Source organism: Festucalex cinctus, chromosome 17 (genome assembly GCF_051991245.1).
Source record: "Festucalex cinctus isolate MCC-2025b chromosome 17, RoL_Fcin_1.0, whole genome shotgun sequence".
NCBI lineage: Eukaryota > Metazoa > Chordata > Actinopteri > Syngnathiformes > Syngnathidae > Festucalex > Festucalex cinctus.
The window spans coordinates 12,859,611-12,883,889 of record NC_135427.1 but is presented as its reverse complement, the minus strand read 5'-3'; the positions used below and the strand labels follow the sequence as shown (position 1 = coordinate 12,883,889).

The 24,279-nt window shown below is 42.5% G+C and overlaps 1 protein-coding gene across 3 annotated transcripts in view; it reads left to right on the top strand.

The window, feature by feature from the left end:
* LOC144004490 (thyroid hormone receptor alpha-B) overlaps positions 1-24,279 on the top strand; it is a 107,097-nt gene that overhangs the window by 9,316 nt on the left and 73,502 nt on the right. The window contains exon 1 of one of the 3 annotated variants that reach the window (XM_077501645.1): positions 7,480-7,861. The exons of the other annotated variants lie outside the window; for them this stretch is intronic. The gene's annotated coding sequence lies outside the window, so the exon portion shown is untranslated. Of the gene's footprint in view, positions 1-7,479; positions 7,862-24,279 lie in introns of those variants that run through there. 3 annotated transcript variants of the gene reach the window in all.

Here is a 24,279-nt window from a genome sequence, read left to right as displayed (position 1 = left end):
TAAAATGTATTGCAGTCTTTTCAGGAATCAATAAATGATGCAGTTTTGCTTCATTCAAATTCGAATAGACATGCACATGAAGGCGATTTTTTTTTCTTACATTTTATTTATTATAATCCAACTGACAAGGACTGCCAGAAGCCCATCTGGCCTCCCGGCGTGTTGAGTGGGTGGCTGCAAGCAAACACAGCAAGTGTGCATGCGCAACGCATGCACACTTGCGTGTTGCTTTTCCATTGTTCCTCGTCAAGCTTGCTCAAAGATATGCATGAGAAATCATTCGCATGCTTGTGAGGAGCCACACGTGACGTGTGGTGAGTGTCTTCTTGCAACAATGTCGGCCAAACTCAATTAATGTGGCCCACTTTAGAAAATAATGTCGGTTTACTAAATCGTTCTGCTCATTTTGGACGAAATCGATGTTGCTTCTTCCTGCTGCGCTGACCTTTTCTCAACTGCATGTGACTGAGGCGCTGTCGACTCGGGAGGAGTCTCATGGAAGTTTCTTTTTCACTCAAGACTCTTCCACATTTACCCGCACACAGCTAGATGGCGGGGGCCAAATTGGAGGCCATCATTATTCCCCTCGAACTCCCCCCCCAACTCGGATTGCTGGTGGATGAGAAGGCGAGCGTACTACAATGGCGTCGTGATTCACGTCGCTGCTGAGTGTTGATAACGTGTTGCAGACTGCCACTCACCGCTGTTAACTGGAGACTTCAGACTTTGCGCATCCATCAGCAGAGATTTGCGGCCCTCATCATCCCCCCCCTCGCCGCCGTTTCCAAGGCAGGGCAAATCAGTCTGCGGGGCCACTGAGCAGTGCCAGTAATAAGATTTCAGACGTCAAAGTGTCTCTGCTTTTGACGAGGGGAAATGGATGTGATGGAAATGAGCCCGAAATGCAAATGTCCTGCTGGGATGATGAGGCTGGGGCACAATAGCACACCAGCGTGACATATGAGATGAGTCGATCCCAATCGAGTCTTATCATCGACACTGATGTTCATCTTGGTAGAAAGACGGCCGTCGTCGGACTCGTTCTTGAAAGCATCACCCAGGCCCTTTTTTTTGTTTTTTTGTTTTTTTTTTAAGGTCGAAGGCCGAATCACTGGGATTTCTTCCAAGTGCAAAATTGTTCATAAATGTGGCAGCTGCTCCAAAGCAAGCCCCCGTTGCACACTTCAGGACATGAGGGGTGGTGTTGAGAGTTCTCAAGTGTATGGAGCGTCATAGTTAAAGATGTGGGGACCGCAGATGTGCGCCGTTTATAGGATTTATTTGCACATGCCGTAAGCTTCTATAAAGGGGAATTGACAAGTGTTCCGAAGAAATGATGCTGAATGAGAACCAAAGTTCGTTTGCGGTATTGATTCCTTGATCATGAAAAAGATCTAACAGTCTGAAAACGCATCACAGACTAAAAACTTTACCATGATTTGAATTCAGTGTTTCCCCAACCCTTGGTGTGATGTGAGGTCACCAAGTTACTTAACTCATTCGCTCCCAGCCATTTTCACAGAAGTAATCCCATTCGCTCCCGGCTGTTTTACTGGATTTTGACTGATTTGTAAGGCCCACAGCTATTATTGCTATAAAAACATGGAACCCATCAAAAGAAAGATTAAAATCTCTTCTTTCGTCAAGGAAAAAAAAAGTATTTCTATCTGTTTCCATTTTGCAGCAATTAGCATTACAATATAGCTAAGTTGAATCAAATTTCACTAGTCTATTTAGAATTATGAGTAATACAGCTTTTTTTCAACATGGCCCTGGTTGATCTCCTTTGCTCTGCTGCCACCTGCTGGCCGTTTGTGTAATAACTACCATTTCTGCAAACGTTCTTTGCAGTTGAGAGGCCGCATCAAAGCCATCTGTATGCTCTAGCATAAAAAAACAAAACGTATAAATATGTCTTTGGGACACTTAAAACATTAAAAAACAAAACGTATTTATAAGCGATTGGGTGCAAATGAGTTAAATGGAGAGTTCAAAAAAACTATTTTTGCCATATTTGTTAAAACTGCCACTGTTACCTAAAAGTAGTATGTGAGTGAAATAGGGCTGGATATTGATTCTAATTTCCTCCATCGATTTGATTTTGAAGTGTTCAGGTCGATTCGATTTCTATTTTTTCCGATTCGATTCACTTCAATTAAATCCAATATTGATTTATTAATGAACATCAATTCTTCTTAAATATCAAGGACATGATTAATAACTCCACAAACATTAAATTCCAAATACAATTTTGTGGAGGAAATAACTGGTTAAAGGATTTAGTTTATTAATAAAAGTAACACATTATGATCACTTAAATGTTACACAAACATTGACATCAGCAAGAATAAGAAAAAATATTTTCCCAATTTTAATTCTAATTCAGTAATTGTAAATATAAATTAAAAAGATTCTGAATAAAGTGCAGTAAGTCAGGTATTTCAGAAATGTAAGTAAATACTTTAAATTCATGTGAACAGTAAATTTCAAGAAAACAGTGATACCAAAAAAAATAAAAAAAATTTATGGGAAAATGAGATATTAAAATAATCGATTTATAAATCTATCTGGCTCGAAAAGGAAAATCGATTCAATATCAGTTACTTTATGTACATATTCAATTTTTTAAACCCAGCCCTGGAGTGAAACCTAATGCAATTTTTAAGAAACCTGACAAAAAACAACCAATCAGAAGGCATAGCTGATGACGTGTCATCATTTACGGTGAGAGGGTACGGAAATGAAATTAAACATTTGTGCTCGACAGGTGCGTTTATCACCTCTTTTTGATTTGTAATTGATTCTACATGCCCAAAAATAAAACTACAAATTGATAACATTAAATATTATATTCGTTACACTCCATTCTCAAGACGTCATCCTACCAACGTAGCTAATGTCGGTTGATTTACAGCACTAATGCTAGCTTATTATTGCTAACGATGCTATTTTGTTCAATCTGTGACTATTTTTCACGACAATGCGGTTTCATAATCGCATTTAAGGTGTTTCAGTCATGCTCGTGAGTTGGGGGCATGGATTTTAGGCAGAACAATGAAATATTCTTTCACTAGAGGGCAGAAAATACAACTGAGCAGGCCTAAATTTCACGTGTAGATTTTCATGATGCCCCTTTTTTGTTTTCCCATCTTTGCTTTTGTGGCGTGCAGTGCTTTTCTGTTTCTTTCCATTTAAAATATGTACCTTGGCACAATAAAAGTTGGGATACACTAATCTAATTAAAGTAACATTTCAGCTAAGTGAAATAGAGCTAATTAAAACTGCAGCTAATCCCCCGAGGCAAACACCAGGTTTCGCATCTCTGCCGTCGCTGGAGACTGCGTAAACCTTTGACATGTCCGCCACGTTTAGCTCCAAATCAACTTAATCAAGGCGAGATTGGGAAGCTGCAATGGTGAGCCACAAATCGGACGGATGCATTATTCAGGACCCGGACTCTCCAATATCAGCCATTTGTCAGATTAGCTCTCACATGTTTGCGTTGGGTGGGTCGGGCGGGGGGGGGGTTAGCCCGGTCATGCTGTAAAACCAAACAAACTCCGAGCTAATTGGAACCCTTACCATTGGGCCTGGGCTCACTGCGGCAGCCACATTCATATTCACAAAGGTTTTGGCTTTTGAGACGATGTGCGGCAGCTGCAGTCGGATGCAAAGCTCAGATTTCCTTTTTGTTAGATGTGAAACGGCACAAGCAGTCAGTGGCCTCATTCCAGCATTTCGGGAAAGGAAAATAAGATTTTAATTAAACAAGTGCATGGTTCAAAATGCAACTCAATTGACAAAATGGAGAAAAAAAAAACATTGAATGCAAACATCATCATCGCTAAATACTTTTTAAAAGCAACAATCCCAATGTTTTCCAAAAATGCACTTTGGCTAGCTGACATAGCTACACGTATTCGAGAGACAATTCCAAAAAGACATTAGTAAAATAATACTGATGGTAAATACTGAAGAATTGGAGCTAAGCTTGTGTAATCAACTCATGTAAACACCTTGAATGGAATGTTTAAATCACGCTTCCAAGTGTGTACAACAAGTTGACTCGGTAAGCTAAATCCAACTCACGTCACAATAAGCCGCAGTTTGGCAAATAGTGAACAATTGATCAAAAATAAGAGGCTTTAAGATGTTTAATGCCACTCTGAGTTGAAACAATGGCCAAAGAAATGCCCCTGCTACAGCTTAATGCTAACATAGTAGAAACTGCCATTGACAAGCTAACGGTTAGCATCTCTCGTGGTGGTTTTATAACCCTGATATTTGATGATACGTAAATGGTGAAACAACACTATTATTTTCCTATCAAATGACTTAATAATGACAAAGCATTCTTGTTTGGACAAATAATCACAGCTGACGTGTGACTTTAGCTTATCCCTTTTAGTTTAGTTGCTAACACACGACATAACTAATAATTGAAGCGACAGCAAATGAGCGCCATCCATCTAAAATGTGGCCCCGTCAGTTGACACCAAAATAAATGGGCGACTTTAAGATGGCTGCTGACTGATTGTCGGTAATCTGTGAAATGGAGGGGACGAGCACTAATGGAAGCGCATCTCACGTATGCATTATTCAAAGGGTCAAGTGTGTGTAACATGTTTTGTACGAAGTGCTGTAAAACGGAATAGTATACAATAGAATAGAGACGCCGAGCGCTTAACCTCGTTTATACGGCACATTTTATTGTGCTTCGCAGAGGAGCAAGTGTGCTTTTAAATTATGCACGCGTTCCAGAAACTATCTATTTTTAAAGCCCACAACAGAGAAAAATGATTGCTAACGAGAGCGTAGGCTTTTAACGTTTGTCATGAATGAACATCTGTGATTTTAAACAAAACTAGAGAGCGTGAACGATATTTTAACCTGATGTGTTGATTATGCAACAAGTGTCAGTTGGGGTTCGAAAATGCTGCCAATCTGGTTGCCATCCATCTGAAATAAAGCAGTGTATATATATTTTTTAGGATTCAGCCTTTATTTTTAATGGCTTCACATTATCGTCTGGATTCTTACCAGAAAGCAAACGCTACCCGCCATTAAAAAATACTGTATATATCCAGGTTATATAATGAACAAAAGTGAAACAATTAACTGATAACTGCAAATTCCAGCGCGCCCACGTTCAATCATTTTGCCGACAGCTGCTCGACAAACGACCTGCCTGTGGATCTGAACCCCGGGTTCCATATTTCTCTGCAGCCTAGCGAGATTTACATAGCGCGGTTATTATCCATCTGGCCGTCCCGGCGACTCATCCAACCGTCCTCTAGGCCAGATGTCCCTTTTCCACGCAACCCGGCCCGGCCAGCCTCGCGAAAACGCTAACGCCCACACGGCAAGATCCAAATGGATGATTGAATGACATACACAAGACTTGTGCTCGCTAAAGCTGCCAAAGTTGAAGTCAGTGTTTCTTTCAATGCCTCTTGTGTTGTTGGATAACACGGCTTCCTGTTGTCCTTTGTCCCCGTGATCAGCGTTTGATCCCGATTGTTGCGGAGAATCCGACACGGTTACCGATGACGACGCGCACGCCGACGTGTCGTCCGTCTTTTTCTGGACGTCTTGTCCGATTTAGAAGCGAGAGCAAAAGCTCCGCCGCCCGCCGGCGAGGTGGCCAATTACCAGCAGGCTCCCCGCCGCGCGTCTGCCGCATTATCGACGCTCACACTGGGGGTCACGCTGAGTGCAAGGCCGGAGGCTGACGGCTGCTTATGCAAGCGTGGATCATCGATGCTTGCACATGATCTGACGGCAATACTGATGTGCTGCCGTCAGAGCGATGGCAGTCACTGATCTACTAACTGTTAAGTTGCGCCAATTAATATTTCTGTCTTTCCACAAATAACTCCGACCTCCGCAAAAGGCTAAACATTTCTGCCTGAAGTTAAATGAGGATCAACTTGTTAGTGGTTGGCACTTCTGCCTCACAGTGGGGGGTTCAAATCTCTGCTCTGGCCTTACTGTATGGAGTTTGCGTGTTCTTATTGTGCTTTTGTGGTTTTTCTCCAGGCATTCCATCTTCCGCCTACGTTCCAAAAATGTGTGTTTGGGTTCATTCCATCGTTTGTGTCCATACATCTGTTGTTAACAAGACCAACATGGATGCTAAGTGTTAGCACTTTGTTTGTTCGCATTCGGGTAGCAGGACTGTTGGATGTAGCGCTGTCAAAATTAATCAATTAACCGACAAGTAATAGATGACCAAATTAATCGACAGCTATTTTCATAATCGAGTAATCGTTTCGAGCCGTTTTTTAATTTAAAATTGTCCAAATCCTCTGATTTCAGCACATCAGCAGTAACTCTTCACATATTTCTGTAGTCCTTCTGTGTTTAATCAAAATAAGACATTTGCAAACATCGGTTTTTACTTTCGAAAACAATGTTTTGTTTTGTTTTTTAATTACTATATGTAGATGTACATGTAGATTTCAATATAATCTTTCTTCTCTGGATGCTATGCAAAAAAACAAAAAACAAAAACATACAAGACCTAGTCGTCATAACCTTTATCGATTAGGAAAAAAGCATTCCATAAGGTTAGGCACAAAGAGCTTCTCCAGAGGCTAAAAGATTTTGGATTTGATGACAAAGGTCGAAGAATTGTCACAAATCTTTACCTAAATCAGATAGCCACAATCCGCCTTCTGGACCAAAACGGTAACCGACTGGGTCAGAATTTTACAAGGTATCAAACAATGATGTGGAATGTCTCCATACTCCTTCAATCAATCTCTATGGTGAATTTATTCTCTGAAGTCTTGAGGACACCCCCAAAGGCATCGTTGCCAATGGAACACAAACGAACACTGTCCGATGCACAGATGAAGGTGCCCAAGGTGTCTCTGAAACTGCAGAAGCCTCTGGTGAAAACAAAGGATTAAGCATGAACTGCAAAAAGACAAAGTTTGTTTTTCTGTGAGTCGTCAACGGAACCCGAATTTATCATGACCTCAGGCAACGAAATTATGGAGCATTAAGTTTCTTTGCTTACTTGCCTCGGAACCACAATGACAGCAGAAGCAAGAAAGAGATCAGGAGATCCAAAGCTATTGTTCAACATTAACCTCCGTCTAATCAAAACATTTGTGGGGTCGGACCAGCTTGGACTATAGCTTGAAGCCTCTTTACATATAATATATATATATATATATATATATATATATATATATATATTTATACAGTATATATTTTTTAATGTAACGAAGAATTTCAGGTTTGTGCTTGCAAGTCAAATACCAGTTTAAAAACACAATATATGTTTAAAAAATGTGCAGAGAAGTTTTTACTTTGTACGGAGGATATTTGGACTTTTTTTTTAAAAAATTTTAAACTTCAATACATTACAATACATTTTAGAGGCTGCAGTTTTGAATTTGAGGCTCCTGTAGAGGGCGCTAGATGGTTTTAACCAGCACACGCACATGCAGAAGGAGGGCGGAGCCATCCGGCGCGTACACGAACCCCTCTGTGCCTCCGTGTGCCCCTCACTGGCGTCGCAGGCAAGCCAGCGAGCAAAGCGGGGCGACAAGCGGGGCGACACGCCGGAAAAGCAGCAAAGTCCAGTGGCCCACAACAGGAGCTCGTGTTTTTTTTTTTTTTCCTTCTCTCTCCCTCCCCAAACCGCGTGGACTCGAGGACGCGGACCGGACAGCGCTGAGCTGGGGGAGGGCGGGCGCGCGCACGCAGCCTACCTACACTTGGACGTGGCCGAGCTGAGACGCGTAAGAGCACCCGTGACGACTTGGCCCCCCTTTCAGTACAGTGTCCGCCGGAGACAGCAGAGGAGCGGTCACCCCCCACATCCCGGTCGGCGTCCATGCGACGCGCGGTAAGTGGCGGCGTGCGTGCGCGTGAACGAGCGCGCGAGCGAGGGGCTTTGACAGATGAGTGGATCTCATCCCTCCTCCTCCCCCTCAGCCCCTAATGGCGCTTTTCTTGACGCGCGCGCGTGCACACGGATGAAGCTTCGGCGCGCGCACGCGCGTGTAGATCGATCCGGATCACTTTAGCGTAATGAAGCGCCGATGTCCCTCGATCGGCGTGATGAAATGTTATACTTTGTCCGGCATTGCGCGCGGGCTGGGGGTGGGGGCCCTGCTCGCAATCGACTCGTATGTCAGTAATCGGGACACCGCGACGCTTAACGTGCACTCGATCCATCTTTATCCACCATGCAAGCCCGCATTAGCGGCTCATCATCCGGCCACATGTTGGCCGCCTCAACATTCCTCCGCTGGAGGAGCCGTCAGGGTGGTCAGCTGTACGAGAGAGCCACACCGAGGCACAGCAGGGAAAAGTGAACGGTGTGGCGCACACGGCGCATGCGCGAGCACCACACACCCCTTTTTCGAAGCTCCTCTGAATGCTCTTGAAGTAGAGAAGAAATGTTTGCATGTTGCCAACAGACAGGCACGGGGATAAACGTTTCAGCATGTGCTGCGAATGTTCATCGACAAACTAGCCAATCATTAGCCATGAGCTTTAGCATACACGTTTTTCCACTGAGTTGATTATTAGCCTAGCCGCACAAATCCTTCCAACTTGTGCTGCTGGTTTGCCGTCTGTACATTGAGGAACCCCGCGTGACCCGACCCACATCCTCTCTCCTCCCGTCCGGGCCTCCTTCAGGGGCCCCACCTGACCTTCATCGCTCTTTCCCAGCAGCCAGCACCCCAGCAGGGCCTCTTGCCCCCCCCTTCTCTATGTGCCTTTCTTCATGGCTTTTTTTTCCGTCTCTTTCTTACACCCATCCCCCTCCATCCCCTCCAGGTCCCCCTCGCCGGGGCAGAAGCGCTCCAACGTTCCGAAACATGGAGCCTTCTATTATATAACCTTGACTTCTCGCTCTGGTCGGCTGTGTAATGATGTCAGAGGTGTCTTGCAGAGGCAACAGGGCATGCTGGGAAAAAGTGGGACATGGCCTTTCGACTCCCTCACCTGCCGGACTTGGCGCTTAATCTGCCGTCGGTATTCGTCATTAGGACCTTGTCGAGCTCATTTTGACGCTCTTGGCATGCGGCAGTCGCGTGTCAGTTGAATTATACGCAAGTTTGAGGAGGGGAAAAAAACAAAACACATTTGCACTAAGGACATGCTGAGACACAACCAAATTCCCACCACATCCTTGTAGCTACTCAGATCCATTAGCAGTGTGCGCTAAGGAAATAGCGTCTAAATCACATGCGGAGAATATACAGCCTTGAAGATCCATCAGGCGAATTTTCCTGTGTAGTGATTCACATAGCTGCCATTGTTGATGTCGATGATGGATATTTTGTGGTATGCGAAGCTTGCATATGTCGACTTATAAATCGGTTTGTAAGGTCTTGTTTCCAATTACATTTCCCCTTAGGAAATGGAGCATTTCTATTCTTTTAGCTCTGAACATCCTGTGAAGTGGACGATAGATCGCCGAGTGGTTCACATAGCTGCCTTTGTTGACCTCATTTTGACGTACTGGATGTTCTGTAACTTGTGTGCACGTAGATATTAGCATTTAAGTCACATGCAACATATACATATTTGCATTTCTATAACATATTTGCGATACCATCTTGGAGCTACTGAGATGGTAAGGGCGTAGTTAGCAGTATAGTAGTTCACTTAGCTGCCACTGTTGACCTCATTTAGACTTTCTGGATGTTTTGTGGCATGTGAAGCTGTCTGTCAAATTGTAAATCAGAATTTCCACCAAGGAATTTGCACATTTGCATTCTTTTAGCATAATTGTTCACATAGCTGCATTTGTCGACCGCATTTTGGCTTTCTAAAATTGTTGACAATTCTCGACCGCATCCATGCCACTACATCCTGTTTGATTGCAAATGTCACATGATCAAACGCCAGAAAACGGGTGAGCTGTGATTGGTTCGATACCCGAGTCATTTTTAGTCGCCAGCAAAATGGCCGCCCCCTGACACGGGGGGTAAAAAAAACAGATATTTCAGCTGAATTCATGTTCCACAAACACAATATTAATCAACATTGTTTAGATCAGAGGTGTCAAACTGCATTCCTCCTGGGCCGCAGTCCTGCAGGTTTTTGAGGTTTCCCACTTTCAACACAGCTGACTCGTATTTATGCTCATCAGCAAGCTCTGCAGGAGCCTGATAATTATCCTGATCATTGAATCAGGTGCGTTGGAGTAGAGATACCTCGAAAACCTGCAGGACTGCGGCCCACGAGGAGTGCAGTTTGACACGTCTGGTTTAGACTATAGTTGGTGTTTGAAGAACATCATTATTTTTTGAACACTTTTGACCTCACCTTTAAGTCCAAATGGCCAGGTGCGGATATGTACAGTAAACATGTGATATTGACACACGACTCTGTGTGGATGTTGAGCCAAGCAATGCATCCTGCATAGGACGTATGAACTGGCTTGTTTACAGCCAGTGTGTGACCTGACTTGACTGCTGCTCGTCCCATAGGAGCCAGGCAGGCCCTGAGCGCTTTCCCACATTGCCCATGTGTGTGTCTACGTATGCGTGCGTTTTGTTTGCCCCCCACCTCCCCTCCTAATTAGATTATAGCACCCATATGCTTGCTGGTTTGTGGGCGGTTTCATAGGATCCATTCAGTGTGGGAGAATGAGGCCAACAGTGAAATGTCATCTGATCATCACGGGTGTGTGCGCCGCATCTGGGCTAATAGATCGGATGGGCTGTATCACCACTGGTGGAAAGTAAAGTACTTTTGTTACGGTACTTACTGTATGTGTACTCGACACAGTAGTTCTAAGTAACGCTTTTTCTTTTTTACTTTGACTTCCTACGTTTCAAATAGATTACCGATACTTTCTAGTCCTTATATTGTCACAAAATAGCGTAGTTACTTTATTTACCGTCTCCACGGGTGTCAACCTGATGTAAATAAAAAAGCCAAGTAAAGAGAGAGAAAGTCAACCACCAACCAGTTTAGATTTTGTGGTCTCATAAAGCCGGGAAAAAAGAAACAGCAGCATACAAGTACAGTGAATTTTTTTCTAGTTTCTATCATAAGCTATTTTTTTCCTCGTCACTTCACAATGTCAACAAAGCTATTGGAACCTGTTGTTTTGATAGCATAAAAATTCAGCCAAGTCCGAGCACTATTTATTATTTAATAAAAGAGGGAATCTATTTTTGTGTGCAGAGGAGTTTTTTTTTTTTTTTTTTTTTTTTTTTTTAAACTTGGCATTGTATGTCTTATGCTTCAGTATAATTCCGAATCTGTACTTTTGAAATGTCACCTGTTTACAGCAGTTGAGTCAGGATTTCCATTACTTTCTGGACATGAACGAGCCAACCCGCGCAGGGGGAAAAATACGTTTTTACACAAGTATCTGTATTACTGAGGTACAGAGTGTGAGAGTATTTTTGCCTCCTCTGACTATAGGTGGCTGCATGTTAGCTAGCATGTTGTTTTCCTTTGTGTGCGCCCTCTTGACAGCCGTTAGCCTGATCAAGTTTATTGACAAATTTCATCGTTCACAACAGACACAGGAAGTCTGTCATTTTGCTACCATCATGGTCATTTCTGTCGTTCCTTAGATTTTTTTTATTTTGTTTTTGTAGCTCCAGTATCAGACCCACCACAAAGTCCAAGGAAGTCTTCTTTTTTTTTCACCAATAATTTGTACTTTACGAATTATGTCGTCGTCCTCTCTGTTCTCGACAGCTTAATGCCGCTATCAACGCTTACTCTAGGTCCAACTTCACTTTCTGATAATGTCATCTTTCTTGCAACTGTTGCTATACTACAATGTTCTTGGCGCAAATCCATTGCCATGTGTGGTAAATCAGGTGCAAATTTGCTCCAAGCTGTCAGTTTTGTGGGCGTGTTTGTGCCGGTATATGATGAGAGCAATATCCTTAGCGAATAGGTGGGTAACTGGGCGCAGACTGCGGGTGCAATTGTGGTGCAATATTTCGCGCTATTACCGGACGCAGCGCATTCTTAGTGAAAATACCCCTGAGAGTCATTTTGCTCTGAAGCGGCCATGATAGGCTCACATTGGTCATTTCTGAGGCTATATCGAGGTCAAGCCTAAGCTGACCAAACTATTTTTAATTAATCATTAGTTGCAGGTAGACTTGACCACACTTATAAGACATCCCACTTTTGTTGGAAGCTAAACTGTTTGCACCATTACAAAAAAAAAAAAAAAGTCGTTAAGCCATCCACTGTTTGTCCTTAATTGTGGTGAAAAATGATGTCAACTTGCGTTCTGGGGGCCGCCGACTGATAAGCACGGCCTCATGGAGCGCGAGACAAGAGGTTATCAGTCCAAGCGTCCTGCCGGCCCCTGTTCTGTTATTGTCGCCTTGACGCGCAGATGTTTGCCGCTGCTCCTCAGCCGGCGCGGCTGCTCCAAACAAACGGCCGCCGAGCTGCGGCATTGGCGAGAGAGGCAGGCAGGTGCGCTTCCGCCGGCCGGAGAGATGCTCTCGGCGAGGAGCTTGAAGTGGAGTGGAGAGCTGCTCCAGCGGTTCCCAGGATCGTAAATTTGTCACATGTCATAAACACTTGGCGTCGTGGCCAAGCGAGGAATTCCCTTCATGTGGGCGGAGATTCAAGTGGGATCAACAATTTGAGGCTCTGTGTAGCCCCCCCACCCCGAGGACAAAAATAACGACACTTGAATTAATAGTTATATGTGGGTAACCCATCGACAATCTGGTGAAATTATACACATGCATTTTGAATCATCATATTTTCTGTCCTTGTCATTGATGACCTTTTTCTGTTGCTTTTTTCCCTTTCAATGAACATTTAAAGTGCAGACTCTTAGCGAGTGAAGGAGACCACTTCAGCATTCAATTATCTTCTGAATGCAGCTGAGATCCTCCACTTTACGGAAAATAACCTCTGAGTTGGCATGTCAATTCTGTGAAATTATCCACAATTTTTTATTTATTTATTTATTTTTTAATGATAGGATGCTTGTGATGAGCATCAACTGCCATGATTAATAAGCACATTGAGGCGCAAAGCTGAGAAGCTTAGGGAGCTCATCAGTAACAAGTCGACATTGTGATTTCCTAGGAATGTTGTGGAATGTGTTGCGGATTGATATATATGTTTACTAGTGATGTTCGATACAACCTTTTTTTTTTTTCAGACCAATACCAGTACGAGTATTCACTCTGAGTATGCACCGATACCGAATACCAATTTTGACATACAAAATTAACACAATGACAAACAATTGTGAACCAAGACCTTTTTTACTGATGCAGATGGTAGTTCATTGATGTGTCAAACTGCCGCAGTGTAGCACCGACTACTGCCGAGGACTTACTCAATTTCAGATATTTATTTATTTATTTGCCTTTAGTATCGGCGCCTTGTCTCGGCAGCCTCCATGAGAACCCGTTACCTTAAAGTAGAGCTGGTATCGGTATTCGCCCATCCCTAATGTTTACTAATTAGTAGGGATGTAACGATTTCCAAACATCATGATACGATAATTATCACGATATTGTGTGGGGGTTGGCAAAACAAAAAAGGTCACAATATTGTTTAAAAAAACAAAAAGAGCTCATATAAAAAAAAAAAACGCACAATACTGTGCTTTTGTACAATACAGCAATAAAAAATATTATAAAAATATAAATATTATATTTAAAAAAATATCTAAATATAATATACATATTGAGGCACTTACTTGCTAATGCAAGCACGCATTGAGTTCCTCCACATATTGACTCGATTCACAAGCATATTAAATTCCCCTTCATCTGACCATTAGTGTGGATTTGAAACATAAAAGGGCCAAAACATGCCTTGTGAAAATTAAACTGCAGTAAAAAAAAAAAAAAAAAAGTAGCCACCAGAGGATGCTAGAACTGCACAAATGGAAATCAACCTGACTTTTTGAACAGATGTGCTGCTTTTTAATCATTAAATCTGCTGTTTGGAGCTCTTAGAAATGTTACAACAATGTTGTCAAATAGTCCGACTCTGTCTACTGGCTGTTTACTGCACTGCAATACAGACAAAACCCCCCCCCCAATAAGTTAATGTTAATTGTTGAAGTGATGATTGCGATAAGTGATAGAATAACAAAAAAAAAGGTTGGCTGCGCACCCCAGTTCTTGTCCTCTGAACGCTCGTCTCCTTTTTATAGCTAAAATAATTTGTTGCCGCCGCAATTACGCGCTGCCATCAAGACAGATAAGCAAGGTAATAATGTAGATTGCTTTTTTCCCCCCAATCATCTGCTAATAAGAAAAGCAAAGCACAGTAATTCCCCGCGCTAACGCTTGTGGGGCGTCACGCTGCATTGTCGGCTGAAAGGGGAATTTGTTAAGCTTGGAGGTGTGAAACACGCAAATAATCCAAATAAATACCAATCGCCTTGCTGCCACTTTTCCCACCCTAGAGATGGTGAAAAAAACCCCAGCGATAATTAAATCCCTATTTTGTGCATAGAGCCACCACCTCACAACAATTCCTTTGCTAATTAAGCCTTTCAGAGCCTCAAGTTTCACTTGGGAGAAATGTGGGTCATTTTGGCAATAATTAACACTCAACGTACGCCAGGCAGATAGCGAGCTCACCGCCGTCTTTCATCTCCACCCGGTAGATTCGCCGCCCGGGTACGCCAACTTAACGCCCAGGCTCACGTGCCACCCCGCTTGGAGAGATTTGCTGATCTGGCAGCTGCTCATATTTGTTGTTGTCATAACGGCTCCAAGTTGCTGTGCAAACTGCACGCTTAATTAAACGTGCCTTTTCTATATTGTGCGTGCAGGACTGTTGACTGTGTACAGCATGACTTAATGTTTCCTCTCCACACACCGTGAAACTTGATCACTGTAAAGCTGCACCCTGCCGACGCCGGACTTTACCCCTGCAAGTATGTTGTCGTTTTCTTTGCATTATCTCGTGCAACAACTGTTGATTAATCAACTATTAGTGAGTTATTTATTGTGATACTTTTTTTTTGGGGGGGGGGCAGTTTCCGTTGTTTAAAGCGTGTTCTTGTTAACTTAAGCTAACAATTTGACAACTTGACTGCACAGAGGGAAAGCGGTACAGTGAATCCTCAAATCACAAACTTAATTTGTTCCGGTCTCTGTTTGTGAACCAAATCAATTTCCCCCATTAAATTGAATGGAAGTAGGAGTGCAGCTTGATTTTTACTATTTGACCGTCTACAGCGAAAATCCATAACGATATGAATAAGTGATAGATTAATTTAGCTAATGTGAAACACCAGTTTGTGAATTTCGTTCCTTAACCCGATTTGTTCAGCAGTTAGTGGACGCAAATTTTAACAAATGTTAGCATTTTGTAAGAATCCAATAGAGATAGACCGATGTTTTTTTTTGGTTTTTTTTACTGATTATTAGTGGCCAAAGACACCGATAAGCGATATTTGGCTGATATTTCACTAAAAGGGAAAATATTGGCATAAAAAACAAATACAAGCTTCTATTTTTTTTAAGCATATGTTTATTGAACAGGGTTGAGGTTTCATAAAATATTGGTATTAAAAAAAACAAAAACTATTCTTAAAACAAAACCTTAAAGAATCTTCCAGGGGTAGTAGCATGTGTTCAAAAGTTAAATAAAAATGTAAGTAAATAGCTCCCTATTTTGTGCTCCAGTCTTTTTTTTATTTTATTTTATTTTATTTTTTTATTTCAAAATATCCGAAGTATCAAGGTTTTGCTTATCTAGTTTTAATTTCAAACAAAGACAGAAGGTGCAGAGAGTTCCCAGGGTCAGAAGCATCTATGAAAATTTAAATACTGTAATTACGGTTGTTCCCTGATTCATTTTTTTTTTTCACTTAACACTTTTTTTTTTTAAATGGATCTATTATCGGCCGTATGATTCTTCAAAATGGCCGATGCCGATATTTGTCAAAGTACTGAATATCGGCGCCGATAATCGGCCCAACCGATAATCGGTCTACCCTAACATCCAGTTTCCATGTCGTATGTAGTCTAGTTTTTAATCTGCTATCGCGCATGCTAATCTTGCCGCCGAAAAATGTTAGCCGCTAGCCTACGAAAGGAATCATTCCCCCTTTTTTTTTTCCCTGCTGACTGACAAAACAGTGAGTCGTTCCTTGGAAAAACAAGTCGAAGATTCTTCCAGCCGTCTGTTGTGATCTGGCGTGTCACGGTGGAACCAGCCTTGGTGGTTTGTTTGTGCTATACGCGTTTATGCTCCGTGCTCATTTCAAGCAAAGTGACTTCATGTGTCTGCCTGTGAGAGCACATTGTGTGCACTCCACTGCCTACCCCCCCTCCTTTCCCTCACTCATATGTACTGTACATTTATAAATACACACAAGCTTGTGTGTGTGTGTTGTAGGCATGCACATTCTTTATCTGGCAGTGGGGGGGGGGGGGGGGGGGGGGATTATTAGTTGAGTTGACCAGAGGCGACCCCGCTGCTCCCCTTTAACCTCGCCTGCCGCCATTCTCTGCTCTACGCATTAGCGCTTAGCTGCACTGAATAACCTTTGCGTTAGCTCATCTTCCATTTGCCATATGTGTCTCCTCGCAGACAGAGATGATTCAAGTTTATCAGGATTTTTTTGTTTTGTTTAGATTTTCTCTTTTTTTTTTTAACAACATGGCTGCCAATGTAGAGGATTTGTCGTTATGGTTAGCAACTTTTACGACTTTTTCAAAAAAAAAAGTGACTCGCAAGTTTAAGTCCTGCTCAGAAACATGAGTAGAATTATTTTCATCTTGTTTTGTGAATTTTGTGGCTAAAATAGTAGATGTATTTGAAGGTTATATGGCACAACCCTACGCACAGATTCATAAATGTAAAAACGTGTGTACAGAAAACAACAAAATAGAAGCTTAAAGCAGGCTATCACACTTGTTAGTTTGTCGCTAGCATGTTTGTTTTTGTTTTTTAGTCATGAAAACGTTCAAATCGGTTTCAGATCATTAGTCAAATATAACTTGACTTTTTACACTGCAGATGTTTCACATGGGATCCATTTAGGCAAATAAACAATAAGATGAAAAAAAACAAAACGTTCTGTTCTGGTTCTGTTAGCACGCTCGGGTTTCGTGTCTGCTTCCTTCCCTCCCCCAAATATTTGAGGTGAATTATGTTAAACTTTGCGGTGCTGGAGAATGAAGTCACCCGGCGGAGGAATATGTTTCAAATGTAAGTTAGCATTCACGGCTGCCTCATTCAAATGAAGTCACTCATCAGAAGAATATATTTCACATGAAGATGTCAATAATGAAAAAGCGCGTTTGTGTGTGCCAGCTGATTGTGTAATCAGCGCCAGCCAGGATGGGATTTAATTAATCGGCTCCCATCACGCATAATGATGAACACGCAGACAACATGCAAGAAACAAACGCCAACATGAGTCCCCGCTTTCCCCCCTTTGGCTTCAAACGGAGTGGAGCTATACTCTAGTTTGCACAACTAGACTGTATCGCTAAATTAGCGACTATAATTTGTGACTTAAAAAGCACAATTTTAGAAAGTACATTCATAATTTTTTTTATTTTTTTTTTTTACTTAAATTGTGATCGTATTAAAAATGACTTGCGCAAACGTGCTAACAGGCTAACGATGATGGTTCTTGGTCGTGGCACTTAACAAGCTAACTTATTTTTACTGATGTCCGTTAGCAAATTTCACGGTCATGTATTGTTAACAAAAGAGATCAAATCCATCCATCTTCTGAACCCCTTACCCGCATTAGGGACCCGGGTGAGCTGGAGCCAAGGTCGTTAGCGGTGGGGTACACCGGAGTCGTCACTAACCATCCGTCCATTTTGTAGTGCGCTCGTTGTCATGGTTGCGGTTGAAATGGTCATGACATGTCTGTTGAAGTTCTAAATTTCCAGTAAAGAGGCAGTGTAGCTTTTGGCATATACGCTGTACATCAGCTGAGCTGGAGCAGCACAGGATGAGCGGTAAATTGAAGATTTTGAGTTTTGGGGGCGGATGAGCTAACCACTTGGCCGCTGTACTGCCCGACCAACTAAATATGAAAAAGTAATTCAGTCCTGTGGCCCTTTTTGTATTTTTTTTTTCTCCAAAACTAGAATAGATAATAGAATTTAAGAAAACTACCTGAACATGAGAGTGCAGGTGGTGGTATGCATGGTGAGCAGGGAGCCGTAGATAGGGTGAGATGTTTGTGTTGGATTGAAAACCAAACGTCACGTTTTCATTCTTTGATTTTCAATTTGAAAACGGGAATGACAAACGATTTTGTGCGTGCGCGACTGCGCGCGTGTTTCCATATGCGGCCGGTGAGCCGAAAGTGGGTCAGTCGTGCGAGAGGTCGCGGCAGCGCGGCAGCCGGTGCAAAAAGGCGAGGCGTGGCGAGAGTTGTTACGCTTGGCGTGCCCGGCGGAGGAAAAGGCCTCTCGGCTTGGATGCGGCCCAGCTGATCAATCTCTGCGCTGGCTCGCTTACAGCGCCGCCCGTGAGCGAGTCCACATGCGAGCGCTGAGCTTTTCAACTATGCAAACAAGCAGATTGCTGCGAAAGAGAGCGAGGCAGCAGCAACACACGCTGGATTATTGCTGCGCTCAAACCCAGATTTTCTTTCCAAGTTTGCAAACGGGGCTGTAATGCAAATCCCAGCCGCTTTTATCCCGCATGAAAGTGTCGGACTTCAGAGCACTAATGAACACGCTGGTTCATTAATAGAGATTTAATCGATACGCAGACTCGCCGACACTTGCGCCAAAGTGCTGATTAAAGTGTCAACAAGATGACCGCGCAAGCGCTTTGAGGCCTTGCTGAGGCTTCCAGACACTTTTCTGTTTAAAAAAAAAAAAAGACGTTAAACATAAGATTTACTCGAGACGTAATGCAAAATAGCCCAAGAATCAATCAATGCAAATAATTCAGAGCAGATGTTGCATCACTATCCATAACCTGTAGAAATAGCAATTGTCAAGCAACCATTAGTCACCTATTCATCCATTTATTTTTCGTACCCAATCCCTGCTCATCCACATGGTGTGCTGGCATTCAACTTTGCTGCGAATTCCTGTCGATGCAAAGCGGAAAGTGCTTGTAATTTGAAACCGTTCAAGTCAAGTACTTTTACCACAAATGTTGTTGTTTTTTTTTCCCTCCCCTAGAATTCGCTCAAATGCCGGTTTGTCAAGATCCTCTCGCAGAAGCTGTCACACAATTTTTTTTTTTTTTAAAGAAGCGAGTAAGAGATGCTTTCCGCAGTGTAAACCTGGCAACTGAAAGGAGGCGGGATGCTTGCTGCAAGGCGACTCGCAGGTTTTGACACTTGCGGTTTTGGAGAGCTACCAACCACCGCGTGCACTTCACTCGCGTGTGAACTGAGGTGGCAGAAATACACTCTGTACTTAAATAGAAACACACATTCTTGTGTAAAAATAAAATAGTCAGTCAAAGTAGAAGTACTGATTCAACGCCTTTGCTTAAAATCCCTGTAAAAGGAAAATAAATGTCATGTAAAGTTGACACTTCACAGGAAAGAGTGTTTTAAACAACACTGCCAAATTTGAATGATTAAAATTGTCACGTGTATATATAATGAGGCTTCAAAATCGCTAACAATCAAGATGTTCTCTTTGCTTTTGGAACGCTGTGGGTCTTTGCGCTAAATGCGCTGAAACCACGCCCTGCTCAACTGTAAAAACTGTCAATCAAATTGCATACTGCAACCTGGAAAAATGTCTCGCATCTTTCTTCCGCCTACACATAACTACTATACACATTTGAACTGTAAAAATATATATGCTGAGAGACTCGCCTTGCAAGTTGGTCATCGTTTTTTTCCTTTTGTTTTCTCCCCACTACTTACTTGCATGTGAGCCAGCTCACTTGCATGAGTAATGACGCGATGGACATCAGAAGCAACACATCATCTTTTAACTTCATTTCTGCTGTTTGCGCTGTCAAACGTTCGATTGTTTGGAGTCAGCCAAGCACCGCGCGAGCTCGTCCGTCACGCCGCGTTCGACGTTTGTTTACGCGGCGCCGCCTGTAGCGCTCAATGCGTCCTTTGTGTCCTCCACTTGCCTGCTTTCGAGGCTGTTAAACGCACAAACGGAGGGTGAAACGGACACTGTTTGGTGGGCACTGATAGCCTGTTTTATTTAATTTTTTTTATTTTTTTTTTAGCTGAGCAGATGTTGCGTTGATGCCACGTCAGAGTCCTGTCAGGTTGAGTGGTTGGCGTCTTACAATGCGTGAGTGCCTTATTTGTTTGTTTTTTAGGAATCTCAAAGAATTGTCATAACTTTCCACAAAAGATCAGGACTAAACTTGGCTCCTCTCCCTGACATATAACGATCTTAGTCTTGCAGTTGAGATTTATGATTTCAATATACTTCCTTGATACCAATTGTTATTTTTGATACTAGTTTTTTATGGCCATTTCAGAAAGAACCAAAAACTACTAATGGGTGAATTTTGAGTCATAGGCTCTACAGTAAAAACCGTGAATGGTTGAGTTCCTGAATAGTAAACTTGAAAAAGGCCAAAGATCAGAGTGTGTGTCATGCATCTCGTCTACCATTCACATTTTTTCATCGATATATCGATACATGGTTTCATGTATCGTTATTGGGATATCAAAAGGCGTATCGATACGATATCGATATGTCAATATTTTGAACCCAGCCCTAATCGTCGCAAGAATCCTGTCAGTTTTGGCACACATCTGATCTGACCAAGATAACTTGTGCATGTTTTATGTCACTTCTGTCAGTCACGATTTCCAACCAGTCTTCAAAACTATCAGATTGTTCGAGAAACCCTTAGATTTGATTGCGGTTGCGTATTTTATGTCACTACCAGTCAAAACCTTCAACCAGTTATCTTCAGACATCTTTGTCGCAGCAAGACTCCTGTTGGGTTGGACCGATTTGACTTGCCGGATATTTGATCTTATCAACATATACAGGCTATTTACTTGTCACTTTTCTAACAGTCAAAATTTTTTTTAATCTTTAAACGCATCAGAGATTGAAAAGACTGGCGGCCCTGCCAGGCCTAAAAAGCGCTGGGGGAAACCCTGGACACTTATACATAATCATAATTTCAAAACAAAGGTTTTTGTTGTTGTTGTTGTTGCTCTCAACCGATCATCTCAAAATCATTGGTTGTTAAAAAAAAATTGCATTTGAATATGATTATTTGATCACTTCTTTTACAGTTCGAAATCTTCAAACGTAACAGGAATTTTTGTTCTGAGTTGGTTTTGCCTGATATCTGATCAAAAATGTAGCAAGTGGGACGCCTCATGGGACACTCTGCCAGTCATATGTCATCTGACGGCTTTAATGCGTTCCACTGCTGCAGAGTTCCAGTAAAACAGAGCATCGCTTAATTCAATTGGTCGGCTTAGCTGTAAACTTATTGAATGTGACATTTAGGGAATGTTTATGCGCTTGTAAAGGCTTTGTGGCATCCTAGTGAGTGGCGCAGAACCCGACGTGACTTGTAGGACATTTGTGTATGTTATCTTGTGACAGCTGCGGCCTGATGACTGACTGGCGCAGCTTGTTAACGCGTCCATGCCGGTCACACAGGTTTTTTGACAAATCTGTCCCCGTCTTTGCTGAAACAGGTGTGAGGTGTGTACGACTATGAAACCCGCGTGATTCCCGTGGGCAGCCTAAGCCTCAGGTTAGACACTTCATTTGGCTAAAGGATTAGCCTGCTGAGCCTTTTAGTGCTAAGCTGGTCTCGGGGAAAATGGAGCATCGCTTTGCGGAGACAAGAAAACCACGTGCCGTCGCCTAGAACGCCTCCCCTATCATCCCTGAGCTTGGCGGAGGATTTCCCGCATCGTAGCGTTCCCGCTGGGATTTGGCTAACTGCTGTCACTATCAGTATCTGCCGCCTCTAAGCCCCCTGTCGCTCTTGTGTGCGCCGCAACGCCAGGCCAAACAATCATGCGTCGTCTCTCGTGATGCTAGAACCCCCCCCCCCCCCCCCCCCCCCCCCCTGAAAGCTCCCGTGGGGAGGGAAGGCAGGACCATTCGTCGCTGCCTTAATTGCAGGAGGACGGGAAGGCGAGTCTTATCTGCACGCTTATTACTAAAAGACACGCATGAACGGCGGATTATTCTGCATGGAACATGGCGTCTCATGTCCACATGTGTTGAGACTGTCATGCTGGTGCTTGATCAAAACCTCGGTGCAGTCGGTGTCACCCAACCTCCGTGAGAAAAATAAAAACGTCACAAAAAAATTGCCAGTTGGCATTCACAAATTCGCAAAAACTCACATTTTCCCTCATTTGTGGTCTGGACAAAGCATGTCTTAATATAAAATAATTGCTTTGAGGCCATCTGGTGGCTTATTGTTGCTAAGCAACTATGTATCACTGAGAGGAGGCCATAGCCTTGTCTAATAGGGGGAAAAGTGCATTGCTACTGTTTTGTGGCCTCTTTAGGCAATTACAAACCTTTTTGGGTGGGTCGGATAACCAATATTGTGGGGCTAAAAAGCCGAAATCCGTGATATCAGCTGATATATGAAATAGGAAACACAAGTACAAATACTTCTAATACCCAAAATATGATTCAAGACGAAGAAGCAGAGCATTGCTAAATTACAACTTCTAAACTTTCATTAATATCGCTGTCAACAGACCTTAGATAGATGAACAAGGATACATTATTTGTAGTAAATAATTACATTTTGCCTTCTGTTGTTTTGCCACCCTTTTGTCAACACTCCCACTATTGAGTATGCGGACGAGCAAGTTTTTCGTGCATGCCTACATGTGTACATACAGTATATGGGCTATGCAGAGGAGGGGTAGAGTAGCCAAAAATTGTACTTAAGTAAGAGTAGCGTTACTTCAAAATAAAATTACTCAACAGTAAAAAGTAGTCATCAAAAAAATCACTCAAGTACAAGTAAAAAAAGTATTCGCTGAAAAGAATACTCGTACTGAGTAACTGCTTGAACAGGAAGTCTGATTTATTTTTTGAAAACAATGACATCAGACAGACAAAAACAAAAAATGATGTTCAAACGCTGGCATCTTCAAATCATAAAATACAAAGCACCAAAGCGTCATATTTCAGTTTACTCTTTCGAGTTCTCATCATACCTGCCAGTCTTCAACCAGGGACGCATTTTCTGCAACGTGTGCGCGTAAAATGCTCCCACGCAGTCAGTCAAGCCGAGTGCTTACGTGAAATTACAGGAAATCTAATTTATGTATGGGGCGGTGAGTAATGATTCGAGTGTAGCCCATTATAACGGAGTAAGAGTAGCGTTTCTTCACACTACTCAAGTGAAAGTAAACTGTATTGTGTGGTAAAACTACTCTTTAGAAGTACACTTTTTTTTTTTTCAAAATGTTACTGAAGTAAATATAAAGGAGAAAAATTAACTCATTACTACCCACCTCTGGTGCCATGCCGACACCCAAACGTCTTATGCGTATTTATTTCATACGGGCAACGCCCGGTGACATTTAAGTGGAGAGAAAAAAAAGTGCAGGCACTTTTAATTATTATAATTACTGTCCTCTTTTGTGACGCTGACATTTGAATGACTGCCACTAATAAGACGCTTTGCTTTAGCGGCATCCTGTGGAGAAGCAAAGCATGCCGGTAGTTGACATTTGCTGCCGTTTGGGTAGCAATAACATCAGTATCCACGTGTGACGGCACAGGGGGCCGTAACCGCAACATTTGCTTTCGGACCCGGAGGAGGCTGGGTTCGATTTGTGTGGTGTGGTTTGGTTTGTCAAGTAGCGTGCTTCATTGACAGGCAGGAAGTGTTTTTTGTGTGTCATTCTCAGAAAAAAAAGCACTTCGTTTTGTTGTTGTGTTTTTAGTTGTGATGTGTCAACGGTAAGACACGCAATGTTCTTGTCTGTCCCTTGTAGAGGCTTTGATGTTAGACCACAATCACGTCAGTCAGTAAGTCCCCGGACTGCTTCCACATTAAGCAATAATTTGAGACTGCCATAGAACTAAATAAAAACTAATGATTAACTCATCATTATGTCAAATGTAGTTGTCATAATTAGTGGCAGCCCTGCGCTTGTTTCTCTTTTACAAACCAGTCCCATGTATTACTTTTGTCCCGACCTTTTTCCCTCCCTGTGATGTCCAGATCATTACTGCCTGGTAGTTACAAAATGTGATGTAGGGACGGTACACTATAATGTAATATGAAGGCATGATAAGTCATCTAATACTAATGCTAATGTAACACGCCTGAGTTGTCGCTTGTTAGCCGTTAGCCCATTTCTGGCCTCATGTTTGCAGTGCTGAAAGCAAGAATCCTCTGTTGTGT